This window comes from Pan troglodytes, chromosome 11, assembly GCF_028858775.2.
Source record: "Pan troglodytes isolate AG18354 chromosome 11, NHGRI_mPanTro3-v2.0_pri, whole genome shotgun sequence".
Lineage (NCBI taxonomy): Eukaryota > Metazoa > Chordata > Mammalia > Primates > Hominidae > Pan > Pan troglodytes.
Genome location: NC_072409.2, coordinates 75,061,894 through 75,084,307, shown reverse-complemented (window position 1 = coordinate 75,084,307; position 22,414 = coordinate 75,061,894). Strand labels below are relative to the sequence as shown.

At 40.7% G+C, this 22,414-nt stretch overlaps 1 long non-coding RNA gene across 3 annotated transcripts in view; it reads right to left on the bottom strand.

Annotated features, from left to right (window-relative positions):
• The window catches only part of LOC107976696 (uncharacterized), a 188,303-nt gene that overhangs the window by 36,483 nt on the left and 129,406 nt on the right, over positions 1-22,414 (bottom strand). For all 3 annotated transcript variants that reach the window (XR_010148711.1, XR_010148709.1, XR_010148710.1), the window contains 2 exons: positions 8,231-8,343; positions 7,983-8,130 (listed from right to left, as the gene is read on the bottom strand). This is a non-coding gene — a long non-coding RNA (uncharacterized LOC107976696). The remainder of the gene's footprint in view (positions 1-7,982; positions 8,131-8,230; positions 8,344-22,414) is intronic.

Below are 22,414 nucleotides of genomic sequence, written 5' to 3'. Positions count from 1 at the left end.
CAATGTTCGAGCAGTGTGAACACCCTCACCACTGCTCAAACAGGATTTCTCTGGTCTGTTTTGTGCTACACACAAAACAATTTAATTGTTAAGTAGGCTTTGATTCTTTCCAACTTATGCTGTGTAGTGTCCGTTGGGAGTCACTTGGTATAGGATGGATCAGCTACAATTAGGCTTAACTGCAAATGGTGTAAAATCAAAATTAGCAGTTGTTTAAATTAGCTAAAAGGGCCAGCGTGATGGCTCATGCCTGTAATCCCAGCACTTTGGGAGGCCGAGGCAGTTGGATTACTTGAGGTCAGGAGTTTGAGACCAGCCTGGCCAACATGGCAAAAAACTGTCTCTACTAAAAATACAAACATTAGCCAGACATGCTGGCACGTGCCTGTAATCTCAGCTACTTGGGAAGCTGAGGCAGGAGAATCACTTGAACCTGGAAGGCAGGGGTTGCAGTGAGCTGAGATTGCACTGCTGCACTCCAGCCTGGGCCAGACAGAGCAAGACTCCACAAGACTCTGTCTCAAAAATAAATAAACAAACTAAAAGTACATTTTTTCTAGTGTAACAAGAGCAGTCCAGGACCTGTATTGCTTTCCACAGGACAAGGATCTTGGCTCTTTCTGTCATTTTGCTTCATCATGATTCACCTTATGGGTCCAAGATGGCTGCTGGATCTCCAACCATCCTTTAAATCTCAGCCAACTGGAAGGAGCTAAGCCAGAAGAAGAGACACAGAATGCATGTTAGCTTCCTCACAAAGAAGTTTTCTGGAGGCTCCCCCATGTCCTCCGCTTAATCTTCTTTATTAACATAGAGTTGCCAGAGACTGCAATGAATAGATATCTGGTTCAATGCACCCTACACAGAAACACACACACATAATTATATTCTAGATCCTTGTCCCCAGAGCAGAGAAGGTAGGCATCCTCTCTTATTCAGAGTCCTGCCTTAGCCAAACTTCCTCTCTTATGGTGCTAGACATCGCCCACACAGAGGCTGGCAGCCCCTTTAGAGCCTGTGTTAAGGCTAGCATTTTCTTTCTTCCTTTCTCTCTCTCTTTTTAAACTGTAAAATAGACTTGCTTGCATCTCAAAACAGACTTTGGATTATTAGAGAAACTTAGCTTGGGTATTCTCTTCTTGAGGCTATTGCCTTATCTTTCTAATATTGACAATAATAATTTTAATATTGCTATCATGACATCCTTGGAATATTACCCTCATCATCTAGAAACCAGAAGAGGAGTACAAGATATTTAGGCCACAATTCCTTGATATTGGCCCCAGCTGTCAGCCTCAGACTTGCCATAGAAAAACTAATGTCTTTGTTTCCTCATCCTTCTGAGTCTGCCAGTCTGGAAGGGAAAGAGGAGCCCAGCACTCTCTACCTCTCTATATCACTCTTGAATCAAAAACAAGAATCCCAACTGTGTGGGTGGGCCTGGTGGACCCTCCATAGGGACTGTTTGTTCAGCTGATGGGTACTGTGTGAAGCACGTACAATGTTTAGGAGGACAGCCTTTATAGCCAGGCAGGCTGTGTTCAGACCTCAGCTCTACCATTCCCAGAGTACGTGCTCTGGAATGAATTATTCTCTGCCTACTCCCTGCCTCCAGTAAGATTCAACATATGTGTAATATCCTCCATCTCACAGGTCATGTACAAGGTGAAATGATTCCGTAAGTGTAAAATGCTTAGCAACAAGTACCCAGTAGATGATGATGTGGTTAGTAAATGCTAACAGCTATAATTCACTTATACATTAGAGGATGCCTTTGTATGAAAAAATGAGCTAGACTGTATTTTTGTCCTTTTAAGGATAATTAGAGAATTCATCCAACAAGTATTTATTATAAATTACTATGGTTTTGCTCAGCAAAGCACCTCATCTATAGTTGTAAAAGAGAGAAAAAAAGAGAGGAAGAGTGGAAGGATAGGAGGAAGAGAGGGAGGAAGGGAGGCTGAGTGGGTGGAGGGGCAGGCAGAGCTTGTAGCAGATGGTCGTGGAGCAGGTACCTGGGGACCAGAGGCCATCACTGAGAAAAAGGATACAAATCCTTTCCCAAATTTTTATGTATTTTTGATCCCTCAGGGAGGCTATTCTCTGCAACTAATGGCTGTGTATGCATCCAGGCAGGGAGCAGGTGTTAATCTACACAGACTAGTTAATAGCCATTAACAGCACTTAAAAATCCAATAAACAGAGAAGGACGTTCTAGCCATCCATACCAGGATCAGAATTCTGTGAGGCCCTTCCTATTGTGGTAGCATTCATCGCCATCATCATCATCATCGGCAAGGATTTCTATTTAATAACCAATAGCACAAACCTCTTCTGTCCAATCCTATGTGCTAGGCACTGTGCCAGAACTGGAGATAAAAAGATTAATGAGATCTGATCACTGGGCCCAGAAGCCTACGGTGCAGAAAGCAAAGCTGTCTGGAACTGACTGCAATATAGTGTGATGAGAACTATGTGAGGAAAATAAACTCAGTTCCATGGGAGAGTGTGACTAATGGCCTGTTTTCTGCTTGAAATGGGACCTTTTTAACATCAAATATTGTTCAAGAGCAAAGAAAATTCACCAAACAAAACAGCAGTGGCAGCACAAAACAAATGAATATAACTAAGGGTAAAGTAACACGCCTCCTAAACAACCTTATAAAACTTCAAGAGAAATGGCAGACTGAAGAGTCATGAAGTATAAGCTTTTTCCTGGGCCTGGCTCCAAACACACAATGGATCAAATAGACCCATTTTTTAAAAAACTTCTAAGCTGAATTCAAAATAAAGACATGAATATCTTCAGGTACCAGGAAGGAAAAGGACAAATTAAAAGCTACAGAGTTATATCTTAGAGATGATACCACGGCTTCCAAAGGATGGGTGCTGGGGAAATCAGATCAGATCTAGAAATTCTGATGCTCCTGAGGGAGTAAGATATCTGCCCTGAGCAGACTGGAGGGACTATTTTCTTCAAGAAGAGGAGACCAGAAACAAACATTACAGTTGGCCTACCAAGCAGCAAGGAAGTATATCTCTGCCCTTGGCCTTGGATGCACAGGACCGAAAAAGGCATGCCCGTGCCATGTGTAAATTAGGAATTCTCTGCATGTGTCATGAAGCCAACCTCAGGCAAGTTGTCCTGAGCAAGTGAAATCCACGGGACACCTGGTAAAACTAAGCAAAAACTACTCTGTAGGGATACTTTCATATTCCAGGGATCTGAGAATCCCATAGGAAACAAAACAAAACAAAAACCACTGAAGATGATCCTACAGGCAAAATGGAAAAGCCATTAATAGGAAACTATCCTCCATGAGGGTGAGCCAGAAAATGCAAAAATAGAATACTATAGGATACCCCCAAAATACTGTACATGTCAACTTTACGTAGCTGAATAGCTACATAAGCAAACATGCTGAGTATGGCCCAATACAGAAAGGCCCTCACTCAAAGACTACTGCCCCACTGGTGTTTGAATCTCAGCTTTTAGCAAATCACTCCTTCATATGAAACATTTCCTTCTTTCAGCTGTCTTTTGAAATACGTAAATGCTCCTGGGAAAATTAATACAAGCTAGCCTTTCTCAAATTTCAGTATTTATTAGAATTATCTGTGGTGCTCTTTCAAAATGGGCCCTACCCCAGGAAATTCCGGTGTAAGTAGATTTAGGACAGAGACCAGGAATCTGTATATTTAATTAGTGTTGGTCAGGAGGGTTTATAGTGAAGGTGTTTTGTGCTGCTGAATGCGTAGTCTACTCTAGAAACTGTTTAGGGGCTGGGAATTAACTTGGTTGGGAACTTTTAATTAAGAACTCTATATTTTGTGATAGAATAATTTTTATATAGAGCTATATACAGTCCATAGATATTCTTCTGTATACACACCTTCTAAGTCATATTGGCTTTTAACCTTTTATTTAAAATTAGATTTTAGCATATTTTATGGATATTGGTAGTAGAAGTGAAAAGAAAGGGGGAAGTGTGAAGGGGACTGTTGCTAAGTCAAAAATTAAGTAGTAAACATGAGGAATTATATCTTTTTTATGTCTGCCTCAGATACAGCTTGTGTGTCAGAGACCTTTACTATTTATCAAATACGCTCTTCCATATTTCCAAACCCCCATGGTAGGGCCATGTGGCCAGTTCCGGTCAAAAGAAACAAAGCAGAAGTAACATCTATCACTTACAGAACTGCCCTTAAGAGCGGTGTGCAACCCTCTGGCACTGAGTTCCCCTCCTCCCAGCATGGAGATCAATTCCCAGGAGGATTATCTGCCCCCTATCAGGCCTGCAAGAACCAGAAACGAACCTGTGTAATGTAAAGTGAGTAATACGCAGCTGTGGGTGGGGAATAGGGAAAGGGTATTTGTAAGCATAGCACAGCCTAGCCTAACACTCTCTATGAGAAAGAGAAATAGGAAAAATCCTGTTAAAGAAAGTGGCCTCCCATGTCCAACCTAATGGTTATGGATAGCAGTTCTTGTCTTGCATCCTCTTCATCCTCTTTAGCTATTTTTTAATCACTGTTTCCAACATCTTTAAATTGGTAAAGATGAACAGATATCTAAGTAAACTCCAGGATACCACTTATTTATTTGCTTTTCCTACAAAAGCAAACAAAGGATATATTGCCTTATCCTTTAGGCAGAGTTCCATGAAGCTACAATAAGTGTGTGTGTGTGTGCACACAAAATTTTACTTTTAACAAGCAAAAGATCCTGATATTTTTGATCCATGCCTGGGAAGAATAACATAGGCACTTACTGGCAATGTGCACATTTTACTGACCTTTTGGAGTTAGTTTCCTTTTGGAGTAAAGAGAATAACAGAACCAAACAGATGTCCCAGCCACTCTGCAGCTGCTTGATTTACAATGTGACACCAAATTTATGAAATCAGTTGGGGGACTCCATGGCATCCTAGGTTTCAGGAAGGGAAATTCACAGGTTTGAGTCAATCCAGGTTCCGTGCAGTCAAGTGCTCTGCACTGGGAAGTTACTGTGAGGTCCCCAAAGTATAGCTATGGAAGCCAAGAAAGAGGGCAAAGAATGGACAGAAAGCAGTGTGCTCTCTTCCTTGCCAGGGCAGATGGGAGGGTCAGGAGGAGCAGGAGGCATGGAGAGGAGCCCATGAAGGAAGGAAAGAAATGCAATTTTTTAAACTGATCATGTCCCCTAGGTTTGCTATCAACCCTCACTCCAATATGGGTAGAATTCAGGAACCATTTTTACCACCATGAAGGAACACCTGCCCTGGGGTTAATGCAAAACGTTGAACCATTCCTTCCACATGCTTTCGACCCTTATTGTGCTCACAATAAAAAGGCGGGTCTCTGTGGGCTGAAAAGTGGTCTGGTTTGGAGATTAGTGAGCTAAAGAGAACCAAATTAAGTTTGACAACATCAGGGTGGAGGACCTATCCCCAGGCAACACATTGAGTAATTTGTAATAATGTTTCAGTGCAGGAACTTGCAAACACACCAGCTTATCAACCTATTGTTGTCTGCTGCAACGTGGAAGAGCATGATAATTGCATTTAAAAAGATATCTTTACACTTCTCTTTTACTTTTTAAAAAAATTACAAGATCATTGGCCATGAAGTTTTCTAACTGCCCTTGTAATGAAAAAAAAAAAAAAAAAAAAACAAGACTCAAGTTTCAAATGGTCAAGAGGAGAAGGTATTTGGGGGCACGATGGGAAATGCAATTTTAAACACCTTGGCTTTGAGATACTAACTGAAATATCCATGGTAGATTAACAGATTTGGCTACATAGAAATGTAAAATTCTGTATGACAAAGGAAAGCACAAATAAAATTGAAAAATAAGCACGCCATTGGAAGAAAATATATACAATGCACTAAATAAAGGATTATTATCCAAACTATACAGATCTCCTACAAATCTATAAGAGGCCCATATCTCAATTGTTAAATGAGCAAAGGCTATGAACGGGCAATTTGCAGGGGAATTACAAATGTCAACAAACAGATGACAAAATGTCAATAAAAAGATGGTGAACCTTATTAGTAATAAAAGAATCACTTACGAACAACCAGTTTATCAATTTTTTGCCCATCAGCCTCACAAAAAGTAAAAATATCGATGATTTCAAATGCTGAAGGTGCTATAAAGAAACAAACATTCTCATTCAACGTGGAAGAAGTGTACATTTTAAAGCCTTCTGTGTGTAGAAGGGAAGCAATTTAGCAAGAGTTATCACAATTTTAAATGTGCCTACACTCTCAGCAATTTCATTGCTACCAACATATCCTAGAGAAAAACACATGTGCCCAAAGAGCATGAGCTAAGATGTTCTTGGCTGCTTTGTGTGTAATAGTGAAAACTGGAAGCAATCCAAACATCCATCAGTAGGGTACATCCATATAAAGGAATTTTAAAGTGCTATCTCAACAGGATGTAATAGATTTTTATATGCTCATATGGGAAGATATCCAAATCAAAAAGCAAGCAATTGGTAAAGTATGTGAGCTCGTTAAACTACATAGAAAAAGGACTGGAAAGACAACCCACCAAACTATCGACGTTGATTTTTTTGGGGGTGGGCAATGGTTATGGGAAGGGCAAAGGGGTTATTTTTACATTTTATTTCAACCATTTTCATATATTCTTCACTACAAAGAATTTCAGGTGACAGGAAATTGATGGAGTAGAAGGCAAGAGAATCCATTTGATGTTGTTGCTTAAAGAGGCAGAACAGTGTAATAGTGAGTATCATGGACTAGAATCAGACTGCCTGGTTTCAAACCGTGTCTACTTTGCTCTACCAAATACGGTGAGACCTTGGGACAAGGTTCTGAACCCCTCGGATCTCTACATCCTCATCTTTAAAGTGGGATTGATAGTATTCCATAAGAATTGGTGTTATTATTAACATTGCTTTGCATGGCAGCAGTTTTGATTATATTTCCTTCTCTAAAGGTCCAATCACAATAATCATTTTGGAAATAACAAATATTTGTATTAAGTTATAATATTTCATAAAAACTTAGAAGTTTTGAATTATTGTTAATATTTAGAATGAACATATGGACAATGCATAGAATAATCATATTTATAGAGCAAAAAATGAATGTTATTGATGTTGACACTACAAAAGAAATAGTTTTTAAAGTTGTGAAGATAACCAAAAGAGGAATTAAGAATAATAACTAACTGAAAAATGGAAAGAGAGGAGTTCACTTACATTAGTTAATATAGGTTGCTTTAGATAAAACATATCATACTGGAGAGTCCTATCTGAAGTTGATAAGTCCAGAAATAGAGATATAAGCACTTTATTTAAAGTATGGAGCTAGGCACCAGAAGCACTAAAAAATAAACGATCCCAAAAAAGTTTTTTAAAAGGAGAAGGATCAAGAAAGATTTTCTTTTGTAACTGATATCTTTCCATACCAATTTGAATTTTATAATGTCATGCTTTATTTTCATGATACCCCCAAAATAAGGGACTCTTGTTATAGTAGGGGCTTGGCATGTGTTTATGGTGGATGTTGATTGCATACATATTCATTCGATCGATAATTATACCAAAAAAACTGGTAGCAGTTGTTGTCTCTGGGGAAGAAAATTGGGTGGCTGAGGGACAGGAGTAATATAAATATTTTCACTGAATTCCTTTTGAATTTTTCAATTTTGTGCAATGTGCCTGTATCACCTATCTCCCAAAATACTAATTTTGTAAAGCTTCTGTCTTTTCATTACATGACCCCATCTATTAGGGCAGAACACTGAAACTTCCAAATGAAAAATGTTACCAGGGCTTATACCACTTGATCAAGTTTCTGTGCCCTGACTCATGGTGTTTCCTCCCTCAATCGCACCTGAATCCTAAACCTGAGCAACCTCTGGGAATTCCAGGAAGAACAGACTGCACCACCTTAGCCAGGGCTATAAATTCTCATTTGGCCTGTTCAGTTTTGCAAAACATTATCAAACAATGAAAATAACTTACCTCATTTAATATTTTAGTTAATTGACAACTGGGGATAGAGAATAGTCCGAAGCAATATGTGTGACTGGAGACTTCGTGGACTGGTGGCTGAGCCCATGACTTGTGGCAGAGTTGCCTGGATTACTACCCAGCTATGATAGACGTGTGTCTATAGACAGGGAGACTGTAGTCACATGTCATTTAGAAGCATAGCTAATAACTATCACAACTTTAAAGTAGTGATGAACATAAACAGAATTTCAAGATACCTGCAACTGTCGTAGTATATGAAAATATTAGCATCACTTCTTGGCCTTTTGGTTAAGATCAAAGTTAAAATATTGTTGACTTCTTTCACTGGCAAATCCTGGAGTCATAGGTACTGAAAAGATTAATAAAAATATATATACAATTAATAAATATAATTTATTGCCTACATTTGTAATTGAAGAAAATGCTGTATTTTAACTAGAGGTTAGTGAAAATAAACATGTAATTGTTCCCATCCAAGATCATGGACTCCCAGAATTCTTCTGTGCACCCCAGGTGATATTCCCGATATAGATCCAAATGCATCCCATAATTATAAATTCTGTTTGAGATAGCCTGATTGGTCTGAAGCCAGACTTGAAACCTAAACACATTTTAGGAGGGAAGCCACATATCAGGCTAGAGAGGATTCCAGACCAGACAGGATTCCATATTGCCTCAAAGTCCAATGCATTAAAATTCAAAAAAAGAAATCCAGACTTCTAAAGAGAGTACCTGGGATGTGTAGCATATTTCACAGTTTAAAGCAATTAGAATTGTCCTTATTCATTTTAGCTCCTTACAGTGATGAGAGATGATCAAAGAAAGTTAGAGATATTTTGAGCTTTTGATGAAAATTTACTCCTTTCGCTAAATGGCCTGCTTTATATTACGTGCACAAAGATACCAATTAATGTGACAGTCTATGTACCTTTTAAAACATGGCTTCAAGTTGTTTGACATTCTTCCCATAAAGAGGTAGGGTCTAAGTACCCTCTGCTTAAATCAAGGTAGGCTGACAACTGTTTTGACCAATAGCATTCTACCGAAGTGACACCATGTGACTTCCAATGCTAGGTCATAAAAGGTTACAGGGCTTCTGCCTCGTTTGTTTAAAATACTTGCTCTTGGAGTCCTAAGGCACCATGTAAGGAGTTTGACTATCCAAGGCTGCCATGCTGTGAGGAAGCCCAAACCACATGGGGAGGCCATTTGGAACACTACAGGTGACAATCCCAACATTCCAGTCTTCACAGATATGAGTAAAGGAACCTTGAGAGGATTCCATTCTCCAGCCATCTGAATTGGTCTGCAGATGTTCAAGCCTTTTTTTTTTTTTTAATTTTTATTTTTATTGTTGAGACAGAGTCTCGCTCTGTCACCCAGGCTGGAGTGCAATGGTGGATCTCGGCTCACTGCTAGCTCCGCCTCCCAGGTTCACGCCATTCTCCTGCCACAGCCTTCCGAGTAGCTGGGACTACAGGCACCCACCACCACGCCAGGCTAAGTTTTGTATTTTTAGTAGAGACAGGGTTTCACCATGTTAGCCAGGATGGTCTCGATTCCCTGACCTCATGATCCGCCTGCCTCGGCCTCCCAAAGTGCTGGGATTACAGGTGCAAGCCACCACACCCAGACATTTAAGCCTTTCAGCTAGGTACCCAGTCACCAAGAAGCAGAGTTAAGCCATCCCTGCTGTGCTTGTCCAAATTCCTGACCCATAGAACCCATCATCTTAATAAAATGACTGGGTATTTTTACACCATAAAGTTTTGAAGGAGTCTGCTACACAAACAAAGGAAACAAAATATAAAGTCCAGTATCTAAACAGAAGGAAGCTGGTAGAAAGACCAAAATGGTCAGCATACAGATATAGTGACTAGATACCAGTATAAATTTAACAAAGCATTCCCATCCAGGAAGGACTCTTTATATCCACTAAATTGTTGTTCTAAAGTAATGCATTAACCACACACCAGGAGCTACAAAGCCAATTGCCTACAAGTACTTCTTAAGTAATGCAAATGAGATCAGTCAAGAATAAGAAAAGTCATGAGTAAACCCTAAACCATTAGAAAAACAGTAGAGAAAAGATGATAGTAGCTGAAATGACCAACTGTCTACTCAAATCCATGTTCCCTTTTCCATAAATAGTTGTTGCTACAAAGTGGCTGCATGGAATACTTTTTATAGCTCCCTTGAAGCTGATTGGGACCATTAACTAGTTCTTGCCAATAGAATATGAGCAAAATTGTTGTATGTTACTTCTGAGCCAAGGCAATTCAGAAACTAACCCTTCTCTCTCTTCTCTTCCCCATCCACCAGCTGCATACATAGGCCTCTAAGGTTCAGATGGCTGAGCCATGAGATGGAAAATTCCTTTAGCCCCTAAACGATCGTATGGAAGAAGACTATCCACTTACCAGGAACCTTTGTGTTGTGTTGGACTATTACATCGGTAAGTGATGTACTTCTATATATTAGATACTGAGCCAGTGGAATGTCAGGGTTTATTTGTTACAGCAGCTAGCATTTACCCTAAACAGCAACGATAAATAGCAACTCACACTTGGCCTCAATGTCAAAAGAATACTAACTCATGATAGACTATGGAAAACCTAAAAATAACAGTCCCAACTCAGCTCCAGCTGATTCTTGTCATGTGAGAGAGGTTACAAATTCAGATTTTTTAAATATTGAAGTTCAACTCCATTTAAAAAAAATCTCAGTGAATCCAGCACAAAACACACGTTCAAGTCCATTTAGCCACATTGCATTTTCCTAGCTTTATATTAAGATTGGTGAGATCTCTTTATAATTTTGGTTATATGGCAGAGTGCTATGGTCTGAATGTTTGTGTACTTCCAAAATTATATATCAAAACCTAATCACCAATGAGACAGTATTAAGAGGTGAGGGCTTTAGGATATGATGAGGTCATGAGGACTCCACCCTCAAGAATGAGATCTGTATACTTATAGAAGAGGCTTGAGGAAACCTGATTGCCCCTTCCACTATGAGAGGATGCAGCAAGAAGACATCATGTGTGAAGCAGAGAGCCTTCACCAGCCACGGACTCTGCTGGTGTCTAGATCATAAAGTTCCCAGCCTCCAGAACTGTGAGGAAGAAACTTCTATTTTTATAAATTCCTTGATCTAAGGAATTTTGTTTTATAAAATTCCTTATTTACAAAATAAATGCTACAACATTTATTTTGTTGTAGCAGCTCATGCAGACTAAGACACAGAGCTAACCACTATTACAGATCAATCATATCACATCAGACTTCTATCCTATCTGTCATATTCATCAAGTTACATTTCAGGACAGCTCATCCTTCCTCAAAAGCCTTCATTTCAACAAGACAAAGTTTTCCTTTTCAGCTCAGCACTCAAGGCCTTCCAAAATCTTACCTTAACCCAATCTCCTCAGTGTCTTTTCCAACTGCATCAGACACTTTGCTCTCCCATGCACTTTCTCAGCTTGGTGCTTTGCTCAGGCTGCTCCATGGACAGTGCACAGGGGTCTCTGGCTCTGCTGCTCAAAAGCAGCCCTAATCAGTACATAAACAATTGGGTGTGGCTGTATTACAATAACGCTTTATTGATGGACAATGAAACTTGGATTTTATGTATGTTATGAAATATTTATTTTCTTTTGATTTTTTCTTATCCTTTAAAAATGTAAAAACCATTCTCAGTTTGTGAGCTGAACAAAAACAGGTGGCTAGCCAGATTTGGCCCACGGGCTATAGTAGTTTGCTGACTCTATTTCATGGCTATGTGACCCAATCCTGAACCATGGAGTGGCTTTGTGGAAAACTGTCCTCCCTATTTAAAAGAGACATTGGAAAGAAACACCCCCTTTTGGAGCAGACATTGTCTCATCTCCACCTGATGCCATCTTGGGTTATGAGGGGCAAGCTGATGACTTAGCCAGGATGACGAGAGAGAAATGAAAGACAGAAAAATCCCCACACCTGTTTGAAATCCTTAAGCTGCTAAACCAATCCTGAAACCACTTGATTCCAGATTTCTTTTTGTAAGACAGTGAATTTTCCTCATTGCTTATCCTAGCTCTAGCTGAATGTTTTGCAGGGATGTTACCAAGTAGAAGGGACAGTGGAGAAAGCCTGCCTTGGGGGAATGGGGTAAGAGAGTGCATGGTCTGTAGAGAATTTTAAAACAATAATAAAACCAACTTGTCTGCTTTTTATTATCACTATGTACCAACAATTCTAAATCATGCCAGTGATAAAATACTCACCCTTGTGCAGGCCAACCACTTCCATCATGCCCAGCCCCCAGCTCTTTATAAACATTTTGCTGAAATGTTGAATAACCCATGACCTACCCACATGCACACAAGGACACATATGAACCCCTGCCATAATGAGTCATGTTATAATTGCTTCTACTGGCTTAAGAAAATGAGGAATAGTCTTAGGTTTCTGCCACTTGGCATTCCATAAACCCACAGTAGAGTCATCAGCCACCCCAACCCCATAGTGACCTCATGCAGTTTTACAAGCACTTCTGAAGACCTGGCTATGTTTACCAGGATGGTCCTGGAAAGGGATGCATTTGCTTTAAGTCAAATGAAGAATCAAAATAAACTGAAGACAACACACTTGAATTTACTCAAGAAATGCAATGTCCCTGATATGGTTTAGCTGTGTCCCCACCCAAATCTCATCTTGAACTGTAATTCCCATAATCCCCATGTGTCACAGGAGGGACCTAGTGGGAGGTAATTAAATCATGGGGGCAGTTACCTCCATGCTGTTCTTGTGGTAGTGAGTGAGTTCTCATGAGATCTGATGGTTTTATATGGGGCTTTTCCCCTCCTTCACTCCGCACTTCTCTCTTGCCTGCTGCCATGTAAGACATGCCTTTGTTCTTCCTTTGCTTTCTGCCATGATTGTGAGGCCTCCCCAGTCATGCAAAACTGTGAGTTATTTAAATCTCTTTTTCTTTATAAGTGACCCAGTCTCAGGTATTTCTTCACAGCAGTACAAAAATGGACTAATACAGTTCCAAAATAAGAAAATTATCTCAATCCAGATAAATGTATCCAAAGAACCCAGGATTCAGAAGCATATGAAGTGGGAGTTCATGGGCAGCTAAAAGTAGGCATGGCTTCTACACCACCTGCATCCCTCCTGCTGACTCTGCTCTGGGGCCACAGGCCATTTAGTCAGGGCTATGATTAGTATATCCTAAAGCCATTTTCTATAGAAACTGTGTGGACATGATTTAAACACTGAGCCTTGATTTTTATCAAGGTTTTTTTCTCAGCTGTATTTTCTACTGTACTATAAAATCACATGCACAGGCATACATACACGTACGAAAAAACACATATATCAACAAATATATACATACGTACAGATATGCAAGTTAATGCATATGTATGCAAGCACACATGCACAAACATGCACAAATAAGTATATACACATAGGCAAAACACACATGGATACACTAAGACATGCACATACACATGAGCACAAAAACACATGCATGCATACATACATATGCAAAACAAATACACACCCATAACACATATCCTTCAGCACCTGGATATTAGGTTTTTGTTTGTTTGTTTAACTTAATATAACAGAATTGTTAAGAGAGGCTCAAAACTCAGACCAACCTGGCTTGAAACCTGGTCATACCTCTTTCTATCTACATCATCTTGGACAAGTTATAGGTTGGGCATCCCTAATCCAAAATGCTTCAAAATCTAAAATTTTGTGAACATTGACATGACACAAGTGGAAATTTTCACATCTAATCTCATGTGACAGGTCACCATCAAAATGCAGGCAAACAACACAGTTCATTCAGCATCCCCAAGGGAAAAACAAAATTACCTTCAGGCTATGTGCATAAGGTTTATAGGAAACTTGAATGAAATTTGTGTTTAGAATCTCTTCCACAAGATATCTCATCATGCATTCCAAAATCCAAAAATAGCTCAAAATCCGAAACACTTTTGGTCCCAGGCATTCTGGATAGGGGATACTCAATCTGTAGTTAATTTCTTTGAACTTTAGGTCTCTAACATAAAATGGAAACAGCAAAAGTTCCTCTCTGATGGAATTGTATGAATTAAATGAGTTGATGTTTATAAATTCTCAAGACAGTCCCGGTCACTTAAGCACTGAATATATATAATCAACAGCAGCAGCTGCTTCTTCTTCCTTCTTCTTCTCCTTTTCCTTTTTTTTTTTTTTTTTCTTCTTCTTTTCTCAGTCACTTCTAGGCAACCACATGTAGTGATCAGGAGCCAGACTGAGATGGTGCTTTTGGCTTCCCTGGTTTATAAGGTCAAGAGAACCAAAGGGCTTTGTGTGGCCACCCTAGCAGGAGTAGGTAAGAGCACATTAGCCCATTGGTAGAAGTCTGCTGCTGCCCTAAACCCCTCCCTTGCAGGCTGCCTTACCTCCTACCTGCTCAGACACCACCTCCCCAGGAGAGTAGCTACTGTGGCTGGGCATAGTGTCTGATGGGCACTGTTCCCATGCATAGGCCCCATCCCTCTCCAGATAGATTCTATTAATGTGCATTTCCATGCATCAAAGCAAGCAGTTTCCACTTTAAAAGGCCAGTGCTGCTTGACCTGAAAGGATGAGTTAATGCTAAGCTCCAAAGTCTTTGGGGCTCCAGCAGTGGTGGCAAAGCAGGAAGGAAGAGACCTTTAAGACTTCTCATTCTGAGGCCTGACATTCCAGAGGAAGACGTGGACCCCAGCCAGAAAAGCACATCCCAAACTTGAGCAGTGGGTCCACAGTAGGTAAAGGAGTTAAAGAATGAGAGAAGAGATGTGGTGAAAGGCAAGGCAGGAAGTGATTACGGGAAAAGGATGTTTTCATGGCAATGTCTTAAAACCAACCCAAGATCGACCCTTTTTTGCCCAGAACTCATCTTCAAAGGAGAATATTCTCTCTCTCACTCTCTCTCTCTCGCTTGCTCTCACTCTTCTCTCTCCTCCCCCTAAGAACACATTCAAAAAATTGTCATATTTTCCTATTACTTGATGAACTAAAATTCAAAATAGGTTAAAGAATGATTATTAACTGAGCCAAAACATCTGCACCTTAAGCCAAGATCTACAATAAAGTCTGATGCTATTTTGCCTTTCAGGAGTTATATTCTGTCTAAAAGAGACACACGCTAAGTACATACATACATACATACATACAATTAAACAAAAGAAAATTTAGTGAGACAAACTCCAGAATAAATTTGTTCCATGTGGCCTCCTAAAGAACAATAATGATGACTGTCATTTGGAAATTGCCTTGATATTTTCTATCTATCTGAGACTTACTGGCTTTCCTGAAATTTATAACCATTTTAAAATGTTTAACAAATATGGATAAAACCTGACTGAAACCCAACTGCAAAGTAGTTTTGAATGGAGATCATGGATCTTGGTTCTCGAGCCAGGGCCCAGCTCCAGCAGCACCCTCCCAGAGAAGACACAGGGAAGTGTGAGCACAGACAAGTCCATGACAGAGGCTGGCTTCAGTGTCCAGACAGCAGTGCATGACTCCAAACAAAGACAAGTTAGAGCGCATCTTTACTGAAAAAATCGAATATGGAATTTGGGGACCATCTATTAAAAATATGATTGCAGATACATATTTATAATTTTCCCCTATGACTTTGCCCCATAAGCTCAGTTTCATCTGCCTCATCAACATAAATGCTGTTTCCTGCTGGCATCCATGAAGGCCTTGGTGACAGCTGCACCATTAAGAATTAGAAATGTAAGGGAAAAAAGAAGAAAGAAAAAAAGGAGAAAGAAGAGGAGGAAGAGAAGGAGGAGAAGGAAAAAGAAGAGGAAGAAGAAGAGGAAGAGGAAGAAGCAGCAGCAGCAGCAGAAGAAGAGGAGGAGGAGGAGGAAGAGGAGGAGAAGGAAAAAGGAAGAAAAAGAAGAGGAGGAAGAGGAAGAGGAAGAGGAAGAGGAGGAGGAAGAGGAGGAGGAAGAGGAAGAGGAGGAGGAAGAGGAAGAAGAAGAGAAGGAGGAGGAGGAGGGAAAGTAGGGAGAGGAGGAGGAGGAGAAAAAAGAGAAAAAGAAAGAAAAAAAGAAATAAGAAAAAAAGAGGAAGAAAAAGAAAAGCAGAAAAGAAATGTCTCCATTTACCTGTTCACAGCCACAAGAAAAACATTGTTCTATACTGCAACTGGGTGAAACTTACCTGATTAGTACAGCCAAGATTGTCTTATCCAGGTTAGGCAAAACTGAACAAGTAGAACTCCTTCTTTGCGAAATGTTTTGCTACTGAAGACCTTGCTTGGGCCAGGTGTGATGGCTCATGCCTGTAATCCCACCACAGTGGGAGGCCGAGGCAGGTGGATCACTTGAGCCCAGGAGTTCGAGACCAGCCTGGGCAACATGGCAAAACCCCATCTCTACTAAAAATACAAGTAGCTGGGCATGGTGACCAGCACTCGTAGTCCCAGCTACTAGGGAGCCTGAAGTGGGAAGATCACTTGAGCACGGGAGGTGCAGGTTGCAGTGAGCCAAGAGCAGATTGCGCCACTGCACTCCAGCCTGGATGACAGAGTGAGGCCCTGTCTCAAAAAAAAAAAAAAAAAAAAAAAAAAAGAAAGAAAGAAAAGGAAAAGAAAAAGACTTAGCTATGAACTCATAAGCCAGCAGGAGAGTTTGCTCTCTCCAGTGAGACTCAGTGAAAGCCATCAGCAAAACTACAGTAATGTGGCACTATCACCACCAAAAGTGAAAGAATTAAAGCTTTCGCTTTAAAAATGTAGTGGTAGTCTTGATATGATGTAATGAGATTGGCACTTTTTACCTCTGTGGTCTTCCTCTCACAACCCATAATCCTAGGCTAACTATGAGAAGAACATCAGACAAACCCAAATCCAAGAACATTCTACAAAATACCTGACCAGCCCTTCTCAATGTTTTCAATTGATGGAAAACAAGGAAAGTCTGAGAAACTGACTTAGACCAGAAGAGTCTAAAGAGACACAACAGCTAAGTATAATATGGTGCCCCGGATCCTGAAACAAAAAAAAAGCAATGGGAAAAGCTAATGAAGTTTTAATGAAGTATGGCGTCTAACTAACAAAGTACCAGTGTTGGTTCCTTAGCTGTGACCACAGTAACGTAAGATGTTAACAACAGGGGAAACTGGATAGGGGGTACATGGAAACTCTCTGTACCATTTTTGCAGATTTTCTATATATCTAAAACTATTCTGAATGTAAAAGTTCATTTTTAAAAATTCAGTGGTAGGAACCGATAAAAGGTGAAATTTGGTTAAAAACAAAACAAAAATCTTGCTAAAGTTTCCTAAATATTTGGGATTATTTACATATTGCTGTTAATTGAATTATTTTATATTAAAGCATGCTATGTACCTAGTTTTTTTGTTGTTATTTGTTTGTTTTTTGTTTTGAGACAGGGTCTTGCTCTGTCACCCAGGCTGGCGTGATCACAGCTCACTACATCCTCGACTTCCCAGGCTCAGCTGATCCTCCTGCCCCAGCCCCGCAAGTAGCTGAACTACAGGTGCTTGCCACCAGGACCAAGTAATTCTTGTATTTTTTGTAGAGATAGGCTTCGCCATGTTGCCCAGGCTGGTCTCGAACTCCTGGGCTCAAGTGATCAGCCTGCTTTGGCTTCCCAAAGTCCTAGCATTACAGCCATGAACCACAATGCCCAGCCCAGAAGTGTCTTTCTATAGGTAAAGCATAACTGACTAAAAAGCAAGTATTTAGCAGTTGACCGCAATTCCATGCCTGTGGAGAGCCCAGCTGTATGGACCACACAGTCAGAACCAGGCCATATCGTCTGTGCTGTTGATAGTAGTTCACCAAAATTTGTACATAGTGTGAAGGACCATATCAAGAACTCAGGCTTGGTGTCATACCCAGACTCATTCATTCATTCTTTATTTCATCTCCTCCCTAATTCATTTGCATTATTTTGTTCATAGAACATTTAAAAACATGTATGTGCCCACCATGTGCCTGGCACTCTGCTAGACTCTGGTCCCTGTGCTAACAAGACTAGTAATCAATTATAATAGAGGAGTAAAGACCATGTGCTTTAAACTTGGATTCAAATCTTGGCTTTCGCCACCTGGTAACTTTGTGATTTGGGGGAAATTATATAAATCTTTAAGACAGTTTTCTCATGTGTAAAATGAGAAAAACAGTAAAAGGACTTCATGTTATTTTTGTGAGTGACTGCATGTGGTATGTTGAGCACATGCATTGTCAGCTGTTATTATTTATTTATCAACATTAAGAGCTCTGAGTGCTTGCATAGAATAAAGAACAGAATACAATGGGGCAAATCACTTTTCTGTCACTTAGAGGCTGGGTTGTCTTAGGACATGGTTAACCACACTAGGACTCAAGCTTCCTTGCCTGAAAAGAAAAGGGGGGCGAGGGGGAACATTTTCCACGTCAGATTTGGGAGAAAATTTAAAAAGATGATACATGTGACAAACTTACCAAGGTGCCTGGCACATGGCAGGCTCTCAGCAACCCGCAGCTTTATTGCCTAAGTATCATGACAAATGGGAAAGTTAGAGCAGCATGTTAAGGGCTTGTCTTGTGCAAGGAAAGAAGTCTGGCCAAATATAAGAAGATGGCTAGAGTAAGATGCTACCTAAGGTGGCAATTTTGGTTCCTCACAAGATAGAGATGAAAGATTTCATTGAGGATCCCAGACCCAGACAACTCAACATGAATCCACTTTTCCAGTCTGCCTGAACTTTCCCAAATTATTGTCCCGGCATTTCTATTGCTTCAATTCCTTTGCCTGGTAGCCAAGACCCATTGCTGTCTGCTCTCAACTGACCTCCCCAGCCAATGTTTCCTTCCTGCACAAACACTGCAAACTGGACTCCTATTTCTCTCTCTCCTACATTTTCTCTGTGTGCCTTCTGGATGGCTGCCCTAACTTATAATCTGTGTACAAGCCAGTTGTAGATGTGCAAATTCTACCTAGTCTGCCGGGAAAGTTTAATTGCCACATTTTACAAGAAGCTTTCCCTGGTTTTTCCAACCAAAATCAACCTCCCCTTGCTCCACCCTTATATCTTCCTCTCTTTTCTCTGCTCTCCTCTTAAGGCACATACCACTTCCCACCCTCATCTTGGAGATCTTTTTATCCCTGCACTAATTTATAAGCTTCTTGTGGGCATAATTCATTTTCAACCCCAGCTCTTTGCCATGCAAATTTCTACTTGGGCACTTCATAAATATTTGCTGAATGTTCTGGACTAGAAAGATCGTCCATGACAGCTGTCAAACACGTAGATGTCTGATGTGATTACTCTGTCAACTCCACATTTCTGCACTATAAGGAAAGGGGCAATAAAGATGAATTTTGTGGCAACTGTTTGGCTTAGCTACACAGCCTTGCTGCCAGCACAGCCTCACCAAGGGAGCAAGGCTGAGTCATGAGGAGTCGCACAGCAGCAGAACTCAAACAGAAAGTTTCACTTAAGTCTCTGTACCTAGTCTGGAAGCCTCTTGTTCAAGTGGCCACTGCAGGACATAAGTAAATCAAGGCAAACTTCAAGGGCTACTGGGACACATTTCTATTGCTCTGCCTTGAACTTGGCTTGGGGTGAAGAGGGCTTTTAAAATAAAGGTTAGCCCTCAGTGTCCCCAAATCTACCAACTCTACCCATCTTGAAGACAACTTTTAACATGGAAGGAAGGAAAGGACGGAGGGAGGGAAAAGGTAAGGAGGAAAGAAGGCAAGGAAAGATGGAGAATTGAGGCTGGGCGCAGCGGCTCACGCCTGTAATCCCAGCACTTTGAGGGGCCAAGGTGGGTGGATCACGAGGTCAGAAGATCGAGACCATCCTGGCTAATGCGGTGAAACTCTGCCTCTACTAAAAATACAAAAAATTAGCCGGGTGTAGTGGTGGGCGCCTGTAGTCCCAGTTACTCGGGAGGCTGAGGCAGGAGAATGGCATGAACCCGGGAGGCGGAGCTTGCAGTGAGCCAGATTGCGCCACTGCACTCCAGCCTGGGTGACAGAGCGAGACTCCGTCTTTAAAAAAAAAAAAAAAAAAGGTGGAGAATTGATCTAACAATGAGTTCTTATAACCACTACTTCTTGAATTCTGGTCTGTCTTTCCATCATTTGATGGGCTACAGTTAACCACTACAAATTTTCTCCTGGACTATAAAGATATGGTTAATATAGCCTGCTAAAACTGATGTTTTCAAGGTAGGGAAACTGATGGCCTCAGAATTTTATAAACATTCACTCCTTATAAATCTAAAAGAACTCCTTCGAGCCCTGTAGGATGCTGATTTGATGCCTGCCTGGGCTCTAGAAAGTACTTCTCTTTTAGACCTAACTCAAGTAAAGGGGTAGAGAAACTGCTCCTAGATTAATGCCACAGCTTGAACAAATGGACCAGTAGGAGAGAGGGCTCATGAAGGCTTTAGAATTGTCTTTGGGGAAGGGGAATCATTTTCAGCCTCTCAAAACTTTGTCTAGTTTGACATAATATTTTCCCCTTCATTTAAACCCTTATTTTTTCAAAAGAAAGCTAACTTAAACAATGTGTTATTGTAATTAAATGAAGGACTCAGTGTTACAAACACCAAAATTCTTGTTTGAAATTAAATCTTTCCTGGCTTCTGGGACTGCCAGGGAATCTTTTAAAGAACTGCAGCAGTTCAGAGCTAAGAGTTTTCACAGAGCCAGAGTGAGAAAATTAACCAGGAATTCACCATTTGAACATGGTGTGTGGAGCCTGTGGTGGATAAAACTCGCATTCCTGATCCTCATACACTCTAACTACATGTGCATAGTAAGCAATGCCATTTCTGAGAAAACTCAGAAGTCTCAGTAATTCTTCATTCACAATGAGTCCACGGCACAGCACATTACATTCACTAAAGAATGGCCGCATGCTGTTCTGGAAATCCCAACAAGCAGTAAATGCCACATGAAGAATTTTCTGGGAGCTTCAGCTGCGTTCGTTTACTGCCAGTGATGCTTCATCTCAGCCACTGACAACCAAGAAAATTGGTTGAGGATTATTCTCCTGGAAAAATCTGAAGTTTTAAATGGAAACACAGGACAAAATGAGGATGCTTGAAGATAACTGAAAAACAATGAAGAACATCTCAACAGAAAAGGGGTTGGATAACTTCCTGGGAGAAGGCCAGATGAATTACCCTCCAATGCACCAGGAAATGCCTGATTATTTTCTGGATTATAGCAACACTGTATGAATATGGGATCATTTGCTATATGCTCAAACAAGGGCAAAGAATCCATACTGTGTCTGGTTCCAATTATGTGTAAGAATCTAATGGGTCAGATTCCAGACAAGGCCACCACCCAATTTCTGTCAACAATGAGGCAGAAGGAGATTTGGAGAAAGAGAGAAGGGAGCCAAGACATAAAAAGCTACCTCAACAAACAAACATAGTCCCCTTTCTTTCGACACCACCTGGATGGCTGGGTACCCTCTAGTCCATGTAAGGCCATGTCATTTCCCGCCCCAACACATGGTGCCACTGCCATGTTATTCCAGCTCAATACTAAAGATTTAAGGAATTGATGAAAGTCCACTTGTAGCACCAAGGACAAGGGTCCTCCACAATCATTCTTCACTAAGCAGGGAAGGTCTCATGTCCTGATGATCCGGGAGGGCCAGGGGAGCGTGAAAGTGCAGTGCCTTTAACGTATCATATGAAAAGTTATATACAAGGGAGACCATTCAACGACATGGACAAGAAAGCCAGTCAAACAAAGTTATCAGTCAAGGGCAGAGGGTGGAGCTCAAATGAGGGGAAGTTGAGGAATCAGTTCTGAGAGAGAAGATAGATCAACAGGGACTGGGTAGAGTCTGAATGCTGAGTACCAAAACATGGGTGTAAATGGGTGAAATAGGCTCAGTGGAAAAGACTGTGAATGGACAAAGATGCCAGTGCATTCAGCCTACAACAGCAGCAACAACAACAAATGATAACATTTATGAAGCACTTACTATATTATCTCATTTAATCCTTACAACACAACTTCCTAAAATAAGTACAATTATCATCCTCTCTGAGGGTGGAGCATTTCAACAGAAGAGCTGGAAAGGAGAAGCCATCCATGAAAAGCCAGGGGCACAGCAATCCAGGCAAAAGAAGATCATAGTTGCAAAGGTCCTGTGGTGGGAATGAGCTTGGCATATTCAAAGAACAAAAACCCAGTGGCTGGCACTCGGTGAATGAGGAAAAGAATGGAATGAGATACAATGGAGTGTAAGGAAGAAGCTAGATCATACATGGCTAGAACCATCATGGTAAGGAGTTTTCTTTTTAGTTTTTCTTTCCCCTCAGTGACACAGTAAGTCTGTGAAGGGTGTAGCGTGACATAGTTTATGTTTTAAAAATATTACCCTGACTGCTTG